Source organism: Phocoena sinus, chromosome 2 (assembly GCF_008692025.1).
Source record: "Phocoena sinus isolate mPhoSin1 chromosome 2, mPhoSin1.pri, whole genome shotgun sequence".
Taxonomy (NCBI): Eukaryota; Metazoa; Chordata; class Mammalia; order Artiodactyla; family Phocoenidae; genus Phocoena; species Phocoena sinus.
In genome coordinates this window covers 88,144,282-88,163,841 of record NC_045764.1, presented here as the reverse complement: position 1 = coordinate 88,163,841, position 19,560 = coordinate 88,144,282, and positions in this window count along the sequence as shown.

Below are 19,560 nucleotides of genomic sequence, written 5' to 3'. Positions count from 1 at the left end.
GACAAAGGAATAAATGAGAAGTAGAATTATTAGTGGTTATTTATTGTCATCAATGAAGCTTTATTTAGATTACAGATCTTTTTATTAAGTTCAGCCATTCTCCCAGGAATATTTATTGACCTCCTACTAATTTCCAGGCACTGGGCTAACTTCAAAGAATGCTGAGGTGGATGAGTTCACAGCCTTTATGTCAAGGGGCTCACAGCCTAGTCACCATGTTTGGATCAGATTTTTCTCTGTTTGGAATCTGTCAAAGTCCCATTTTTGTTACATCTTCTGGGTCTTAAGTATCTCCTGCACAATATTTTCTGATACTCTAACAGAGACCCTTGACCAAGAAACCCCTGAATTTTTCAAAAATAAATAAATAAACGACGAAGGCCATTTGGAAAAATTTTGAAAGAAACAGAGAAGGATGGCGTCCCTGATACTCCTTGTTAATTTTTTGAAAATTTGAACCCAATTATATAAAGATAAAATACAAAGTCCTCCAATTCATTACAATCTCTGTTAACAGGTCATTTCAGGGTTTTAATCAAAGACCTACAATAAGTTATATGTGGAGGACCTAGACTAGAAAACAGATCAGAGAATTCGAGGGACAATAAACACAAGTCACACAGGAAAACCACCTGATAGATATTACTTGTGTTCAGCAATATCTGATTCTCCTTTCTTCAGGGCACAGAGAAGACTGAAGTTCTCAGCACCTTGCAATTGGTTGTGTCCATAAGACAAATTACAGCCAATAAGTTGCAAGGAGAAGTGGTGTGTCTCATTGCCTTGCTGAAGCATCTAATTGCTAGTGTGGGACTCTACAGCATTTTCTTCCAGCCTTATCAGTTAAGGAGGACATAAGTGCTAAGTGGTGAAACGGTAGGATAATGGAGCTTTCATCAGCCTAGATCTCCTACTACATAGAGAACAGTTTCTCTAGAACTCTGCATAGAGGAAACAACATTTTTTTGTTTAGTCGCTGAGATTTGGAGGTTGTTTATTACCACAACAGAACTTAGCCTATCCTTACTAACTTACTATCTATTCGAATGTCCTTTTTATCAAGTTAAAAAGAATTTGGGATCTTGGAGAACTGTGAGGGTACCCCAAAACAAAGGATCCATGTGATTTATACTCATCATTTTTAACACTAACTCCCAAGAAATCAACAGGCATTCTTACCTTTCTTCGTTATTTTTATGTGAAGCATTGGCTAATCTTTCCTGTTCTCACTAATCTTTCAATGTGAAAATCTAGAGACTTTGGCTGCTTTTTCTTCCCCTGCTTTTCTTTTCTAAAAAAATTTATTTTATTTATAATAATTTTGAAGAATTTTTAAAAATAAGTTTTAGGTTTACAATAAAATTGAGAGGAAGGAAGTAATATGCATTTAAGGTTCCTCCATGTTTTTTCATGGCTTGATAGCTCGTTTCTTTTTAGGGCTGAATTCCAGTTTTTCTTCTGACTAGTAACATAGTAACCTGATGTTTATACTACAAAATTCAAGTCACTACAGTCTGAGGTTCAGTATTATGTCCAACTTTACACAGAGAGGATTCATTCATTAATTTCAGCTGTTTTCACTGACCAGCTTTCTAAGTTCTGTCAAGTTCATCATTAGTCCCAAGGAAATCAATATCTTCCCTAGCTGGTTTTATTAGAGTTCAGATCTTTCTTATTACCTCTCCTTTCATGTGACACCCCACTTTCCCAACCCTTCATTCAGAAACCTTGAACCTCTCTTTTCCAGGCATTCAGTAGCTTCAAGCCCTCACATACTCTGTGTATGTAGCACTTGCTTTTTACTGATCGAACAGTTCGAACATTATCAGTTCTTTTTACAGTTTGAACATTATGAGTTCCCTTTCTCTCTTCTTTCTTATCTTGTTATGGTCCTTCACATGGTGCCAGATTTCTGCTTCAGACCTTAGAGACCCCAGTTTTCTTATTCTATGGGGTTTTATTTTTTTCCAGTCAACTTCTACTAGATACAGGTATATATTCAAAATAACCATACTTGCTTGAGATTACTGTTTTAGTTAGAGGGCTACAAGTAGATATATGCACAAACAGGAGTTTAGCTACCCACACTGGGGTCAGGTGACAGAAAAGAACATGATCCTTTCCTTCAGGACCCAGGTTTACTCTGAGTCATTAAACAAATTCTAGTATCTTCCTGAATGCGTTTACTGTTAGAGCCATCTTAAGAATTCTGATAAAGATGATTCAAAACATTTAATATTCTTGGCTCCCTGATTGAGAAGTCTTATCTTAAATATATTAATGCAACCATAAATGAGGAACTCAAATATAGCTACTGTCATTCCCTGAGCCCTGACTTTTAATGAAGTAACAATTAATGTAAGGATAGATTGTCATCACAAAGCTCTGTTCATAACTGCTTAAGTTGAGTTTGTGGTCTGCTGATCGGCTGAGGGAAGTTAACTGAAAGTAATTATATACAGACAATTTGAAAACTGTAAAAAGTAACATAAATGTGAAAAAATAAGCCTCTGGCACAATGCAATGAGTCTTATGGTAAAAGTAAAAAATGAAAACTTCTATGTCTATTTAACAACCTTTCTATGATATTATTTGCAAAAGATTATAAGCCAATTTTAGTATCTAAGCAGGAAAACCAACTTCTAGACTTCCTAAAATGTCTCTGTCCATTTCTGACCTACTCCTCTTCCCAAAAGGCATAAATTAAATCGAATATAAAAAGAATACTCATTCATTATCCAACTAGCATTTGTTTCTTGGATATAAACCAGGCAATGTGTTCAATATAAGGGATTAAGAAAAAAATCAAATACTTTCCTCTTAAGATGCTTAAAGTCCAGTAGGAAGACAGATATACAAAAAAAAAAAAATCATTACAATTAAGTATGTGAAAAAAATTCCAATATTAGAAACGCCAACAAAATACTATAAAGGAACATAAAGGGACAACTAATTCTGAGAAAGCTAGGAAGGTTTCACAGAGAAATTCACATTTTGGTTCATCAGACCAAGAAGGTGACAGAGGTGGCAGGAAAAACAGATATCTGTGTGCAACACTTAGTTCTCACACACATGTACACAAAGTTTATTGACATAGCTTATTGAGTGTGTCAGTAATTTAAAGACTATCCATTGTAAGGTGCACAGGTGGGTAGATTTGTACTACATCAGACTGTGAAAATGTGCTCTGACTGCTGGCTGCTCAGGTTGCAGGCCTTGCACAAGAGCTTCTAGACCAGAGTGAGTAGCTAGTGTACAAATCTTAAAAGGTCAGAGTTGGCTGGGGCTTCAGTGATCTTCATATCTAAGTCCTCTATTTTACAAGGCAGCAACTGAGTCCCAGAGAGGGGGGTAGCTTGTCCAGTGACACTTATTAGTATAAACAAACAGTAAAGAAATTCTACAAATAGTAAACAATGACACTGTTTACCATAATAAGTTGACAAATGCACGTCCCTTTAGGGATCAGCAAAAATATGATTTAAAAAGCTGCTCCTCAGATACAAAATAATATGTTTTGCTTTGTTTTAAATCTGTTTTCTTCTTTTACAAGCACTCGTCAACTATAAATGTTCAAAATTATTAATCTTATTTGGAATCCCTTTTTATCTTCTTTGGTAAAAAGTAGCAATCACATAATGATTATGTTCTCCCCAGCAGAAATGTAGTAGAAAGTTTCTTTATCCTAAATTTGGTTGCAAGTTAGGAAATGAAAAATTTGAAAATCTAAACTGGTTTTTCCTTTCTTTTTAAAAATTTTATTTCTGAATTTTATTTTTTATACTTAGTTATCTATTTTATGCATATTAATGTATATATGTCAATCCCAAACTCCCAATTCATCCCACCACCACTCCCCAAACTGTTTTTTTCTGAAATGTTGCTGCTTCCAAAAACAGCCTTCACCTATTTTGTTTTCTTAGTGGCAGGGAACAGTAATGTTTACCTAGTATTCTTTCCTGGGAGATAAATGATATAGGTTACAATATGGTGGGGGCAGGGGGAGAGAGAGAGAGGGAGAAAAAGAGAGATAAGTAATTTCCTTATGAATAAGTGGGGATATCTGGGATGTCACATAGTTTGGGGGAGTGAATCCCAGGAATCTGAGCTGGATAAAGCAGTTAGAAGTTTCTACTCTGTGTCATGAGAATAGAAAGCCATGTTCAGGACTGAAGCCAGATTCTGGAGAAGCCAAAACAAAACCAGGTAGGCAAAGTCAAGGCTTACAGGAGCAGGGCAAAGAGGCAGAACCACTGTGGGGAAAAGGGCAAATGTAGCAACCAAGAACAAGTGATATCCACTGGAGCATAAAAAATCAGTGAGCTAAATCTCATCTCCAGTGGCTTACAAAGTTTACTTTGAACCCTGACTATGGATATAGAGGAAGATGTTAAGAATGGAGCAGATTATGCCAATATGCTTGATGTTGACAATGTAAACTAGAGAGGCCTTTGAAACATTTTAGTATAGATGAGATTTCTGTAAGAAGGAAGGTTTTGGAAGCATCAGGATTTAGGATATTTTACTTGATAAGGAAAACATTTTCCCTTATAATTCTTCAGTTTAAGAATAGTAAAATGTGGTCTTAGTATTCAAAAAAAGTTTTTTTAATGCAGAGAAATAGCTGCCATCATACATAATCCGTGGAATTCCAGGAGATCATGTTAAAACAAAGCTTTGTGCCTGAAGTAAGCACTCAGGAAGTGTTGACTAAATGGGCAACCCAGGTATCAGAGCCAGAAGAGATACACTCAATATTTAGAGAGAGTAAGTATTAAAATAAAACTCTTACTTGGATAAGTATCAAAGTAAAATGAATAGAGGTCTTTGAATGTGTAAAGATTGCTAAGGTGCGGGAAAAAGGGAATTTCTCTGAGCATATTAAAGTAAGGATATTAGAATTTCCGAAGGGTAAAACAGTAATTTGATGAGCATTTTTGTAAAAGCAATTCTAAGCCTTAATAAAATGTATTTAAGGTGCAGGGATGCTGATAATTCTGGTGTACAAGGTGCTTTAGGGATGAAGAGAAGATTATCAGGAAAACTAAGTGGTTTCATTATTACCAACTTCACTGAAATTGTTAGATTCCCACACCTAATTTATTCTTTGAGGCAAATAGGTCAGAGGGATTAGGGATGCTAGCAGTATTCTCACAGGCTTTTCCCGATCTCCTGACATACCATACATGTGAAAAATAGCCAAAAATAAATAAATACATAAATAAAAAAATAATCATTTTACTTAGATGCATCCCCTGGAGTTGGAAGAGTGATGCTACCGAAATGATGGATAAAATATATAAGGATAAAATATATAATTTATGGATTCAGATGCTACCATGCCCAACATTACTAGTGCTATCTGCATAATGAAAGCAAAACCCCATACTAAATTTGACAGCTGACTTAAGAATAACCTATGGAGATAAAAAGCACACAGGAAATTTCCATATGCTTATGAGTGCAACAGGGGCTGTGAACTCAGAACCTGGTGGTATGTCCACTGAGCTTTTGTAAATTCTGTCCTACACCAGCAGTTCTTACTATGATGGGAATGTGAATGAATTAAGGAGGCGAAGAACATAAAACAAGCTCACTTTGCAGTATTTCCCAGACTCTCTTTCAGTAACTATTTTTGTTGTCTTAACAAAGGCATTTGATCTTGGCACCACATCTTAAGAGATGGATGATTTTTCGACAATTGGATGATTAGATCTAAAGTCTTAATCCACTGGAAAAATTTTTTTTGTTGTACATGTGTAGATATAATCCAACATGTTTGCCATCTCAATTAATACCTCTCTCTCTCTCTCTCTCTCTGTATACATCTTCTTAGGATTATCCAAGAGATACAGAAATTACACCACACAGTTATATTAAAGGTTTGCCTTGGGGAGACCTTCAAGATGGCAGAGGAGTGAGATGTGGAGATCACTTTCCCCCCCATAAATACATCAAAAATACATCTACATGTGGAACAACTCCTACAGAACACATACTGAATGCTGGCAGAAGACCTCAGACTTCCCAAAAGGCAAGAAAATACCCACATACTTGGGTAGGGTAAAAGAAAAAAACAAAGGCAAAAGAATAAGGATGGGACTGTACTTCTGAGAGTGAGGCGTGAAGGAGGAAGAGTTTCCACACACTAGGGGGCCCCTTCACTGGTGGGGATGGGGGGTGCATGGGGGGGGGGAAGCTTCAGAGCCATGAAGGAGAGCACAGCAACAGGGGTGCAGAGGGCAAAGTAAAGAGATTCCCACACAAAGGATAGGTGCCGACCATCACTCACCAGCCTGAGAAGCTTGTCTGCTCACCCACCAGGGCGGGTGGGGGCTGAGAGCTGAGGCTTGGGCTTTGGAGGTCAGACCTCAGGGAGAGGACTGGGGTTGGCTGCATGAAGACAGCCTGAAGGGGGCTAGTGTGCCACAGCTAGCCGGGACGGAGTCCACGAAAAAGTCTGGACCTGCCAGAGAGGCAAGAGGCCTTTGTTTCGGGGTACGTGAGGAGAGAGGATACCTTCCCAGTGAGCCCACAGAAGGCAGAGCACTGCCTAAGTGAGCTCCAGGGACAGGCGCGAGACACGGCTATCAGCTCGGACACCAGAGACAGGCATGAACCGCTAATGTTCTGCCGCTGCCACCAAGAATGCTGTTTGCAAGCACAGGCCACTATCCATACCCCTGGGAGCCTATGCAGCCCGCCACTGCCAGGTCCCAAGATCCAGGGACAACTTCCCCGGGAGAACACACAGCATGGCTTAGGCTGCTGTAACCTCATGCTGGCCTCTGCTGCCTCAGGCTTGCCCTGCATTCCAATTATGACTAACATACCCTTCCCTCCCCCCAACCTGAGTGAACAAGAGAGACCTAATCAGCTGCTGCTTTAACCCCCTCCTGTCTGGGTGAGGAACAGACTCCTGAGGGTGGCCTACATGCAGATGCGGGGCCAAAACCAAAGCTGAATCCCAGGAGCTATGGGAACAAAGAAGAGAAAGGGAAATTTCTCTGTGAAGCCTCAGGAGCAGCAGATTAAATTCCCACAATCAACTTGATAAACCCTGCATCTGAAGAATACAGACAACAAATGTTCCCAAGATGGAGGTGGTGGACTTTGGTAACAACTGTAGACTTGGGATTGCTTTCTGCATCTAATTAGTTTCCGGTTTTATGTTTTTCTTAGTATAATATTTAGTGCTTATTATCATTGGTGGATTTGTTTATTTTGGTTGCTCTCTTCCTTTATTCTTACATATATATATATATTTTTTTTTTTTTCCTTTTCTCCTTTTGTCAGTGTGTATGTGATATATATATATATATTTTTTTTCCTTTTCTCTTTCTGTGAGTGTGTACACTTCTTTGTGTGATTTTGTCTGTATAGGTTTACTTTCACCATTTGTCCTAGGGTTCTGTCTGTTTTTTTGTTTTTGTTTCTTTTTTTGTTTTGTTCTTTTCCCTCTCTTCCTTTTCTTCTGAGCCCTGTACCTGGCAGGGTCCTGGTGCTCTGGCCAGGTGTTGGGCCTGAGCCTCCGAGGTAGGAGGGCCAAGTCCAGGACACTGGAGCACCAGAAACCTCCCAGCCCCACGTAATATCAATTAGCAAGAGCTCTCCCAGAGATCATCGTCTCAACAGTAAGACGCAGCTCCACCCAATGGCCAATAGCTCCAGTGCTGGATGCCCAATGACAAACAACAGCAAGACGGGAACACAACCCCACCCATTAGCAGAGAGGTTGCCTAAAGTCATACTAAGTTCACAGACACTCAAAAACACACCACAGGACGAGGCCCTGTCCACCAGAAGAACAAGATACAGCCCCGCCCACCAGAACACAGGCACCAATCCTCTCCACCAGGAAGCCTACACAAGCCACTGAACCAACCTCACCCACTGGTGGCAGACACCAAAAACAATGGGAACTACGATCATGCAGCCTCTGAAAAGGAGACCCCAAAAACTCTAAGTCAAAGAATGTGAGAAAACAGAGAAATATGTAGCAGATGAAGGAGCAAGGGAAAACCCCACCAGACCAAACAAATGAAGAGGAAATAGGCAGTCTACCTGAAAAAGAATTCAGAGAAATGATAGTAAAGATGATTCAAAGTCTCAGAAATAGAATGGAGAAAATACGAGAAACATTTAACAAGGAACTAGAAGAACTAAAGAGGAAATAAACAATGATGAACAAAATAATAAATCAAATTAAAAATATTCTAGAAGGAATCAGTAGCAGAATAACTGAGGCAGAAGAACAGATAAGTGACCTGGAAGATAAAATAGAGGAAATAACTGCCACTGAGCAGAATAAAGAAGAAAAGAATGAAAAGAATTGAGAACAGTCTCAGAGACCACTAGCAAAACATAAAATGCACCAACGTTCGAATTATAGGGGACCCAGGAGAAGAAGAGAAAAAGAAATGGTCTGAGAAAATATTTGAAGAGATTATAGTTGAAAACTTCCCTAACAAGGGAAAGGAAATAGTCAATTAAGTCCAGGAAGTACAGAGAGTCCCATAAAGGAAAAATCCAAGGAGAAACACACCAAGACACATATTAATGAAACTATCAAAACTTAAATTCAAAGAAAAAATATTAAAAGCAGCAAGGGAAAAACAACAAATAACATACAAGGGAATCCCCATAAAGTTAAAAGCTGACCTTTCAGCAGAAACTCTCCAAGCCAGAAGGGAGTGGCAGGACATATTTAAAGTGATGAAAGGGAAAAACCTACAACCAAGATTACTGTACCCAGCAAGGATCTCATTCAGATTCGATGGAGAAATTAAAATCTTTACAGACAAGCAAAAGCTAAGAGAATTCAGCAACACAAAACCAGCTTTACAACAAATGCTAAAGGAACTTCTCTAGGCAGGAAACACAACAGAATGAAAAGACCTACTATAACTAACCAAAAACAATTAAGAAAATGGTAATAGGAACATACATATCAATAATTACCTAAAATGTAAATGGATTAAATGCTCCAAAAGACACAGACGGGCTGAATGGATACAAAAACAAGACCCACATACATGCTGTCTACAAGAGACCCACTTCAGACCGAGGGACAGATACAGACTGAAAGTGAGGGGATGGAAAAAGATATTCCATGCAAATGGAAACAAAAAGAAAGCTGGAGTAGCAATTCTCACATCAGACAAAATAGACTTTAAAGTAAAGACTATTACAAGAGACAAAGAAGGACACTACATAATGATCAAGGGATCAATCCAAGGTGAAGATACAATTGTAAATATTTATGCACCCAATATAGGAGCACCTCAATACATAAGGCAAATGCTAACAGCCATAAAAGGGGAAATCAACAGTAACACAATAATATTAGGGGACTTTAATACTCCATTTTGACCAATGGACAGATCAACCAAAATGAAAATAAATAAGGAAACACAAGCTTTAAAAGACATATTAGACCAGATATACGTAATTGATATTTATAGGACATTCCATCCAAAAACAACAGAATACACTTTCTTCTCAAGTGCTCATGGAACATTCTCCAGATAGATCATATCTTGGGTCACAAATCAAGCCTCAGGAAATATAAGAAAATTGAAATCGTATCAAGTATCTTTTCTGACCACAACGCTTTGAGAGTAGATATCATTATAGAAAAACATCTGTAAAAAATACAAACACATGGAGGTTAAACAATACACTACTTAATAACCAAGAGATCACTGAAGAAATCAAAGAAGAAATAAAAAACTACCTAGAAACAAATGACAATGAAAACATGATGACCCAAAACCGATGGGATGCAACCAAAGCAGTTCTAAGAGGGAAGTTTATAGCAATACAATCCTACCTCAAGAAACAAGAAATATCTCAAAGAAACAACCTAACCTTACACCTAAAGCAATTAGAGAAAGAAGAACCAAAAAAAAAACAGAAATAAATGAAAAAGAAAAATAAGCAAACAATAGCAAAGATCAATAAAACTAAAGCCTGGTTCTTTGAGAAGATAAACAAAATTGATAAATCATTAGCCAGACTCATAAAGAAAAAAAAGGGATAAGACTCAAATCAATAGAATTAGAAGTAAAAAAGGAGAAGTAACAACTCACACTGCAGAAATACAAAGGATCATGAGAGACTACTACAAGCAACTATATGCCAATAAAATGGAGAACCTGGAAGAAATGGACAAATTCTTAGAAAAGTAAAAATTTCCAAGACTAAACCAGGAAGAAATAGAAAATATAAATAGACCAATTTCAAACACTGAAATTGAAACTGTGATTAAAAATTTTCCAGCAAACAAAAGCCCAGGACCAGATGGCTTAACAGGTGAATTCTATCAAACATTTAGAGAAGAGCTAACACCTATCCCTCTCAAACTCTTCCCAAATATAGCAGAGGGAGGAACAATCCCAAACTCATTCTATGAGGCCACAATCCGCCTGATACCAAAACCAGACAACGATGTCACAAAAAAAGAAAACTAGAGACTAATATCACTGATGAACACAGACACAAAAATCCTCAACAAAATACTAGCAAACAGAATCCAACAGCACATTAAAAGGATCATACACCACGATCAAGTGGGGTTTATCCAAGGAATGCAAGGTCTTCGATATATGCAAATCAATCAATGTGATACACCATATTAACCAACTGAAGGATAAAAACCATGTGATAATCTCTGTAGATGTAGAAAAAGCTTTTGAAAAAATTCAACACCAATTTATGATAAAAACTCTCCAGAAAGTGGGCATAGACGGAACCTACCTCAACATAATAAAGGCCATATATGACAAACCCACAGTCAACATCATTCTCAATGGTGAAACACTGAAACCATTTCCTCTAAGATCAGGAACAAGACAAGGTTGTCCCCTCTCACTGCTATTATTCAACATAGTTTTGGAAGTTTTAGCCACAGCAATCAGAGAAGAAAAAGAAATAAAAGGAATACAAATTGGAAAAGAAGAAGTAAAACCATCACTGTTTGCAGATGACATGATACTATACATACAGAACCCTAAAAATGCTACCAGAAAACTACTAGAGCTAATCAGTGAATTTGGTAAAGTTGCAAGATACAAAATTACTGCACAGAAATCTCTTGCTCTCCTATACACTGACAATGAAAAATCTGAAAGAGAATTAAGGAAACACTCCCATTTACCAGTGTAACAAAAAGAATAAAATATCTAGGAAAATACCTTCCTAAAGAGACAAAACACTTGTATGCAGAAAACTATAACACTCATGAAAGAAATTAAAGATGATACAAACACATGGAGAGATAGACCATGTTCTTGGATTGGAAGAATCAACATTGTGAAAATGACTATACTTACTACCCAAAGCAATCTACAGATTCAATGCAATCCCTATCAAACTACAAATGGCATTTTTCACAGAAGTAGAACAAACAATTTTACAATTTGTATGGAAACACCAAAGACCCTGAATAGCCAAAGCAATCTTGAGAAAGAAAAATTGAGCTGGAGGAATCAGGCTCCCTGATTTCAGACTATACTTCAAAGCTACAGTAATCAACACAATATGGTACTGGCACAAAAACAGAAATATAGATCAATGTAACAGGATAGAAAGTCCGGAGATAAAGCCACGCACATATGGTCACCTTATCTTTGACAAAGGAGGCAAGAATATGCAATGGAGAACAGACAGCCTCTTCAATAATTGGTTCTGGGAAAACTGGAGAGCTATATGTAAAGAATGAAATTAGAACACTTCCTAACACCATATACAAAAATAAACTCAACATGGATTAAATACCTAAATGGAAGGTCAGACACTATAAAACTCTTAGAGGAAAACGTATGAAGAACACTATGACATATATCACAGCAAGATCCTTTTTGATCCACCTCCTAGAGAAATGGAAAAAAAAAAAACAAAATTAGCAAATGGTACCTAATGAAACTTAGCTTCATTAAAGCTTTTGCACAGCAAAGGAAACCATAAACAAGACAAAAAGACAAGCCTAAGAATGGAAGAAAATATTTGCAAACAAAGCAACTGACAAAGGGTTAATCTCCAAAATATACAAGCAGCTTATGCAGCTCAAAATAAAAAAAAAAAAAGATGCAATCCAAAAATAGGCAGAAGACCTAAATAGACATTTCTCCAGAGAAGATATACAGATTGCCAACAAACAGATGAAAGTATGCTCAGCATCACTAATCATTAGAGAAATGCAAATCAAAACCACAATGATGTACCACCTCACATCGGTCAGAATGGCAATCATGAAAATATGTACAAACAGTAAATGCTGGAGAGGGTGTGGAGAAAAGGGAACCCTCCTGAACTGTTGGTGGGAATGTAAATTGATACAGCCACTATGGAGAACAGTATGGAGGTTCCTTAAAAAACTAAAAGTAGAACTACCATACGACCCAGCAATCCAACTACTGGGCACATACCCTGTGAAAACCATAATTCAAAAAGGACATGTACCAGAATGTTCATTTCAGCACTATTTACAATAGCCAGCACATGGAAGCAACCTAAGTGTCCATCGACAGATGAATGGATAAAGAAGATGTGGCACATATTACTCAGCCATAAAGAGAAACAAAACTGAGCTATTTGTAGTGAGGTGGATGGACCTAGAGTCTGTCATACAGAGTGAAGTAAGTCAGAAAGAGGAAAACAAATACCATATGATAACACATATATATGGAATCTAAGAAGAAAGAAACGGTTCTGAAGAACCTAGGGGCAGGACAGGAATAAAGAGGCAGGGGTAGATCATGGTCTTGAGGACACGGGGAGGGGGAAGCATAAGCTGGGACGAAGTGAGAGAGTAGCACTGACATATATACACTACCAAATGTAAAATAGATAGGTAGTGGGAAGCAGCTGCATAGCACAGGGAGATCAGCTCTGTGCTTTGTGACCACCTAGAGGCGTGGGATGGGGAGGGTGCGAGGGAGGCCCAAAAGGGAGGGGATATGGGATATATGTATACATATAACTGATTCACTTTGTTATACAGCAGAAACTAACACAACATTCTAAAGCAATTATACTCCAATAAAGATATCCAAAAAATAATTAAAAAGAAAAGGTTTGCCTTAAGTGTCTCGCTTTATGCAAATCAGATCGAAGATTAAATTCTAATGCAAAACACTTGCAAGTATTTATAGTAAAATTTCTATTTTCTTTTTCCTTAATTGTATATGTTAATCTATTTTCAGATTGGACCAGATGAAGTAAACTGAGTTACCAACCTGACTGAGGACCGTGTTTTTTCCTATGAAAGCCAGCCAACTAGATTTTGAAAAGACATTCTCTGTGGTTCATTATGGGGAGGGGCGGAATGATGTGTGGAACCTCTATTATCTGTTCTAGATTATGTCAAGGGTTAGAAATAGATTACTGTCACCTTAACTCTGACTATATAAGTTTTTTTGTTTGAACCACAACCCTAACATTATTGAAATGTGGCTTTTGTATTTCATTAAGAGCTAAGCAATTAGGTTTGCATTTTTGATGCACCATAATTGTAATAGTGTGACATTGTTCTAATGATAATGTTCACTGATCATTCATAATGCAACTACTCGCACCATGAATCAAGTATAAATCAACACCTTTTTTATTTTACTTGCAGTAAAGCACTTTCTTTTCAGATTGATAATTTGTACTCAGTTTGATCATCAGCTGTCAGAATTTTTTTGTTTAATTTCCATATGCTTTTCTTATCACAGATCTTTAAACCCTTATGAAAAGTGTTTTAGGAATAAACCAAATACCATGGCAGGAGAACAAGGCGAGGTTTTAGCATTATTAATAAAGAAGTCTATTTAATTGCTGAGTAAAAAATTTGACATTCCAGCATAGGACAGACTGCACATCAGTGAAATCCTTGGTTTTCCAGAGGGAATAGAGGTGCAATATATCCCCTTCTAATAGCATCAGAATAAGTAGACACATGGCTATTTGACCTCAATAACTATGAGGTTCTTTGTGGTCCAACCCACTCTCTGAATTCCGTGGCTGATATAGATACTGTCCCTAGAATCTATTCAGATACCTTTCCAAGTTTCTAAATTTCTAAAATAAAAGTATAACTGCTGTGGTTTTATATAGTGTCAACTGCTCTAAGCTAGAAGTATGATTTCCAGAATTTCTTGTCCTGTACGGTTCTGGGTTAAGATGCATCATAGGAGAAATTTGTGCAAGATTTGAGATGAGGAAGAAAATTAGCAGTCATTATGTTCTGAAGGTTAGGATAGCGTGACAGGTGCATATTGTCACTGACTTGCTATCTCGCCTGATTGAGGAGGGAAAGCACTTTGGCCTGGAGCTCTTCCAGGTTCTTTCTCACCACATTCAGCTTCTCTGAGTCCTACGTTAGGTGCATGTCCAGGTTAGTGGAAAAGGGTACCAGCTTCTTTGCCAAAACACCACATCACTGAGACTGGATACAGGCATGGGTTTTACTCTGTCCTCCCGATTTCCAGTTTGTTGTCACTCTCCTTTGCTTCATGCCTAGGTTTTCTTTCCACTGCCAACCATGCTGATCGACAGAAGCTTCAGGCCCAACAGCAGAAGCAACAAGAGCTTTCACAGACTTCTGTATCACCTTCCACAGTGTGTACTGTCTAATCTCTATATAGACTCTTTTTTCCACATAACTCCTAATGGTTCTGCTTCCCAGATCAAACCCTTACTGGTAGAATAAAAGAAGCTAAATTCTAGGCCAGTGATCCCCTTTCAGCTGATAATTGGAGAAGAAGCATGAGTTATGCATTCTTTTCTCCATGACTTTGCAGCATATGTTGACATGTTTCTATGAACAGAGAACTTTAATTTTTATCTGTGTGTACATGTATCCTTTTTAAAACACAGAAAGCAGTCTTACCATCCAGAATATTTATGGAAATGAAGCCCTAGAACCTTTGTTCATTATGGTTGGAGTCTATGTTGCCCTCAGACCATTGTCTTTGCTGTTCTAAATATCAAGAGCGCATACATTGCTGTGTAATGAGGGATCCTTTTCCTCTGCCAGTCTGTTCCCATTGTCACCAAACTAGGAAGAGAAGAGGGAAAAGCCCAGAACTTGGGTAATTATTAAGGGGTTTACCTCTTCATGGAAGCTGTCTTTCTTCTCTTGGCATCTTATTCTTTCTGGCTTTTCTATTCCCTAAGATTAGCAACCCTCTTGAGAAAATAGAGTTAATCTCCTCAAGAAACTTCCATCTCTCCTATGTTTACTCATTAAATTTGACTCTCCTGTTGACAATTTTGATTTAATTTCAAGTTTAATGTTATTTAAAAGCAGGTTCTATGATGGTAGGGAGACAGCCTGCTAGTGCTCAAGGAAGTTCTACAGAAATCTCATCTCATCCAACCTTGTGGATTTTTTGACCTAGAAGATGAATAAATCAGATTACGTTGCATGCTCTAGACTCTGTGTATGGAAGGGAAAATGGTGACCAGCATTCTCTGGGAAGGGTTTAAAACTAGAAGAGTCTCATCCAATGGGACTGGACCAATGCCAAAAGGATTATGGAAGGAAGCTAAGGCAGGTGGCTGGAAGGTGGCATCTTGTGCGTTCAGAACCAGACATCTCCAGTATTGTTTGCATTTCTCTCAGGAGTAATAAGATCTCCCAAAACACAGTAAGATGCCTCATATTTGGGAGTAAAAAATAAAGGCAAAAGGTGAAGAGTTTGATGATGATGATGTTTATTGTTCATTCATAATACAACTAGATCACCCACAGGCAGCTAGCCCTATGGGTATCTTGAGAGGAGATGTAGAACTCCAGTTAATCAGACTCTTATTAGGAGACAAGATTTCAGTTTCTGGAGGGAGGATAGGGAAAAGAAGGTAACAACTTCTTCTGAAAAACCAATTCAGAACCCAGTTACAGAGGAACCCTGTTATTTATGCATTTACTAAATGCTTATTGAGTGTACAGCATATTCTGTATCCTAGATGAGGCACTAGGGACGCAATAGTTTTCAAAACTGCATTTCCTGGAACTAGTGCTTTTGCATTAGTGGCATTCTTTGAAAAATAATTCTGTGAGTAAATATTTATTATTACTATCATTTTCTACAGAACTGTTGAGAGCATTTATACTGCTAACATACTTTTCCAAGAGAGGTATGTAGTAGGTTGCATTTTCCACACACAGCCTGTTTAATGGTGCATCCTTTAGGAAATGTTGGAGTCATGCATAAATACTATCCTTGCCTTAGAAGACCTCACAGTCTATTGACAGCTAATAGTGAGAAAAGTGATCAATGTAGGTAAATAGAACACTGGAGCGACAGAAATGGAAAGTAAAGAGAAGAAACTGTGCTGATGCTTCTCCATTTGCTCTTTTGGTTTCATTATTTACCCTTCTATGTCTGCTGTGTCCCAGGGAGGTGATGGCCGTGGACAGCATTATTTGGGCTCTCCTGCCCTCTATTTTCCAATTGGGATCAGTCAACAAAAGATCTCAGCAGAACATCAGAGGGCATGAAGATAGAAAGATTAGTATATTATTTCTGCCTCCACTTACCCCCTCCCTCTACCCAGGCAGGGGGATTTTGGCAGCAGCTGCTTTCTCCTGATGAAGGCCACAGAACATGTCAAGCAGCCTCCCAAATATGCCAGTATGTCTCAATTGATTCAGGATATGGATTCCTCTATTCATTCTGGTCTAGGGTGGTACCAACTTCCACTTGCTGTTAGTTCCTGTGTGCTTCACCATCTGCTGTTCATCCTTTAACCCTGCTCACACCTCTGTATAAAGTATTGTAATTAAATTATCTTTAATTAACTTCTGAATGAATCATCTATACTGTGTCAAGACTCTCAGTGAAAAAGGAACTAATATTTTTGAGCGTCTATTATGTCCCAAACATTTTAATACACGTTACTTTAGTTATCACAAATGCCCTCCACAGTATGAATTATCAGCTCCATTTTATAGAATAAAAAAATAAAAGAGAATCAAGACCCCCTCAAAATTAAGTAACTTGTTTAAGGTCACACTTCTAAAGTTAGCAGACCTGAGACTTGAGCCCAGCTGTTCAAAAGCCATATGCTTTTTATCACACTATATTATTAAGAAAAAAGGACCAATTATTGGAAATAGGTCAAAAGATCAAAAGAGATCAGCAATAAGATCTGCTTCATACTGAACTGACTAAATAATGAAGTGATTTGATTATGGAACTTCAGGATCAGGGCAACTGGATTGAGTGCAAAGAGAGGAGGACAACAGAGGCCAGGGACAAGGCAGCCTCTTTCAGAAGTGAATGTGGTTTTTTCTCCAATCATAAAGGTATGCAGACACAAGTACACTCAGTGTGTACGTTGTCATAAAGTCATAGCCTGCCACAATGAAGGAGGCTTGGATTCTTTTAGAGCTATGTGTATCTGGGAAAGTCTCTTAATTGCTCTCTATTCCTGCACCCTTAAAAAAATAAGATTAGGGGCTTCCCTGGTGGCGCAGTGGTTGAGAGTCCGCCTGCCAATGCAGGGGACATGGGTTCGAGCCCTGGTCTGGGAGGATCCCACATGCCGCGGAGCAGCTGGCCCCATGAGCCACAATTACTGAGCCTGCGTGTCTGGAGCCTGTGCTCCGCAACAAGAGAGGCCGCGATAGTGAGAGGCCCACGCACCGCGATGAGGAGTGGCCCCCACTTGCCGCAACTAGAGAAAGCCTTCACACAGAAACGAAGACCCAACACAGTCAAAAATAAATTAAAAAAATAAATAGAATTTAAAAAAAAAAAAAAAATAAGATTAGGCAAGCAATGTCACCTATAGTTAATAATACTGTATTATACACTTGAAATTTGCTAAGAGGGTGGATCCTAAGTGTTTTCACCGCAAAAAAAAGAAGAAAATGACAACTATGTGAGGTGATGTGTATGTTAACTAGCTTGATTGTGGTGATTACTTCACAGTGTATATGCATATCAAAACACCAAGTTGTACGCTTTAAATATATACAATTCTTATTTGTCAATTATACCTCAATAAAGCTGGGGGAAAATAAGATTAGGAACAACAACAACAAAAACTTACTTGTGTCTTTTTGTGCAGTGGGGGCCATAGATAAAGTATTGCTGTTTTTTCCAACTTTAGGGAACCATTAGTGGATTTAGGTCATTTGCTGCCTATTTAGATTAGAACCTCAAGCCCCACACAAATGTGATAAAGCTAGATGGCTAATAAAATATTTTTTATTTCTTAATATATTTCTTAGCATATAAAATCCCTTAGTGTTCTAACCCTCTATAAAAACCTACAGCATCTGAAAAAAACAATTAGGGCAGTTACACATCCAGACATCTGCAAAGAAAATTTTAACGTTATCAGATAAATGAAATTCAGAAACAAAGCACAAAAACATCAACTGACATTTGCAAGAATTTCGAAAGCTAGCAATTTATTTCTTTGTAGCTAAGTCTAGAATATGGGTTTCCTAAAAGGACTGTCCAGTCTCTGAAAGGGCTAAAGTGGGACACACAAAGGGCAGCTGGAAGACCTGATGACAAGACCTGATGACAATGGCTAACATAAAAAAACAAACGTAGCCCCAAACTATGCACTTTCTATAAACCCGAGAGAATGAAGACGAAAGGAGATTTAATCAATCTAAACAAAACTTTTTGCTCATTCTCACATCAGCTACTTGTTTTGCCTAAGTATGTTATTTTCCCCTTGATTTTGCTGGAAATATTTTTACCAAAAAGAACGGATCTCATTGTGGTGACAGAGTATTTCTTAACACAAAAGAAGTTTTTGCCTGCAGGGCCTATATCACATGGATCAAAGTTTTTTATTACAATACATACAGTTAGGACTATAGCTGTGATGTTTTTGTGTGATATCTAGATTTTGTAATGAAACACAGCAGAAAGAATGTGAACTTTAGGTAAAAAAATGCAATATTCCTGAAATCTGTGTAGGATCTTTCTAACTCCTGGTATTATGATTAATTTTCTCTGGGAGGCAGCTGCTGTTCAGAGACCTTCTTTTGATGGAGAATATCTGGTGATGCCAGTCAGAATAGCTGAAAAAATGATGATAGCTATATCCTTTCTAAACTGGGTTTGTCTGATGAATCATGAGAAATTTGAGAGCTACACATAACTGGGACCCAGAGTAGAATTTGTGTGTGTGTGTTATTTTTCCAACTTTTGAACTGATGTAAATTTGGGAGGCCAAACTTATTATTCTCCACAAGTGGAACAATGACCAATAAAATATTATGAAAAAAATGGGGTGTAGGGTCAGAAAATCTGGTGTGAAGCAAAGCTCTACTGTTTTTCTGACAGTGGATTTGGGGCAAGTTACTCTACTTCTTTGAGTAACAATATCCCTAACTGAGTGATGCCAATCATAATAACATCTGTTTCACAGGTAGTCATAAGAATCAACTAAAAGGATATACACGAAAGTGATTAGAGACATCTACTTCTTGGAGTCAGGCAGTCTATAGAATCTTACCAACTTTCTCCCTGAGAACGATTAAACAAAATGGATAAAATATTTTAAACTCAATCTTAAAATATATAGTAAAGGGCTAGTTATTAG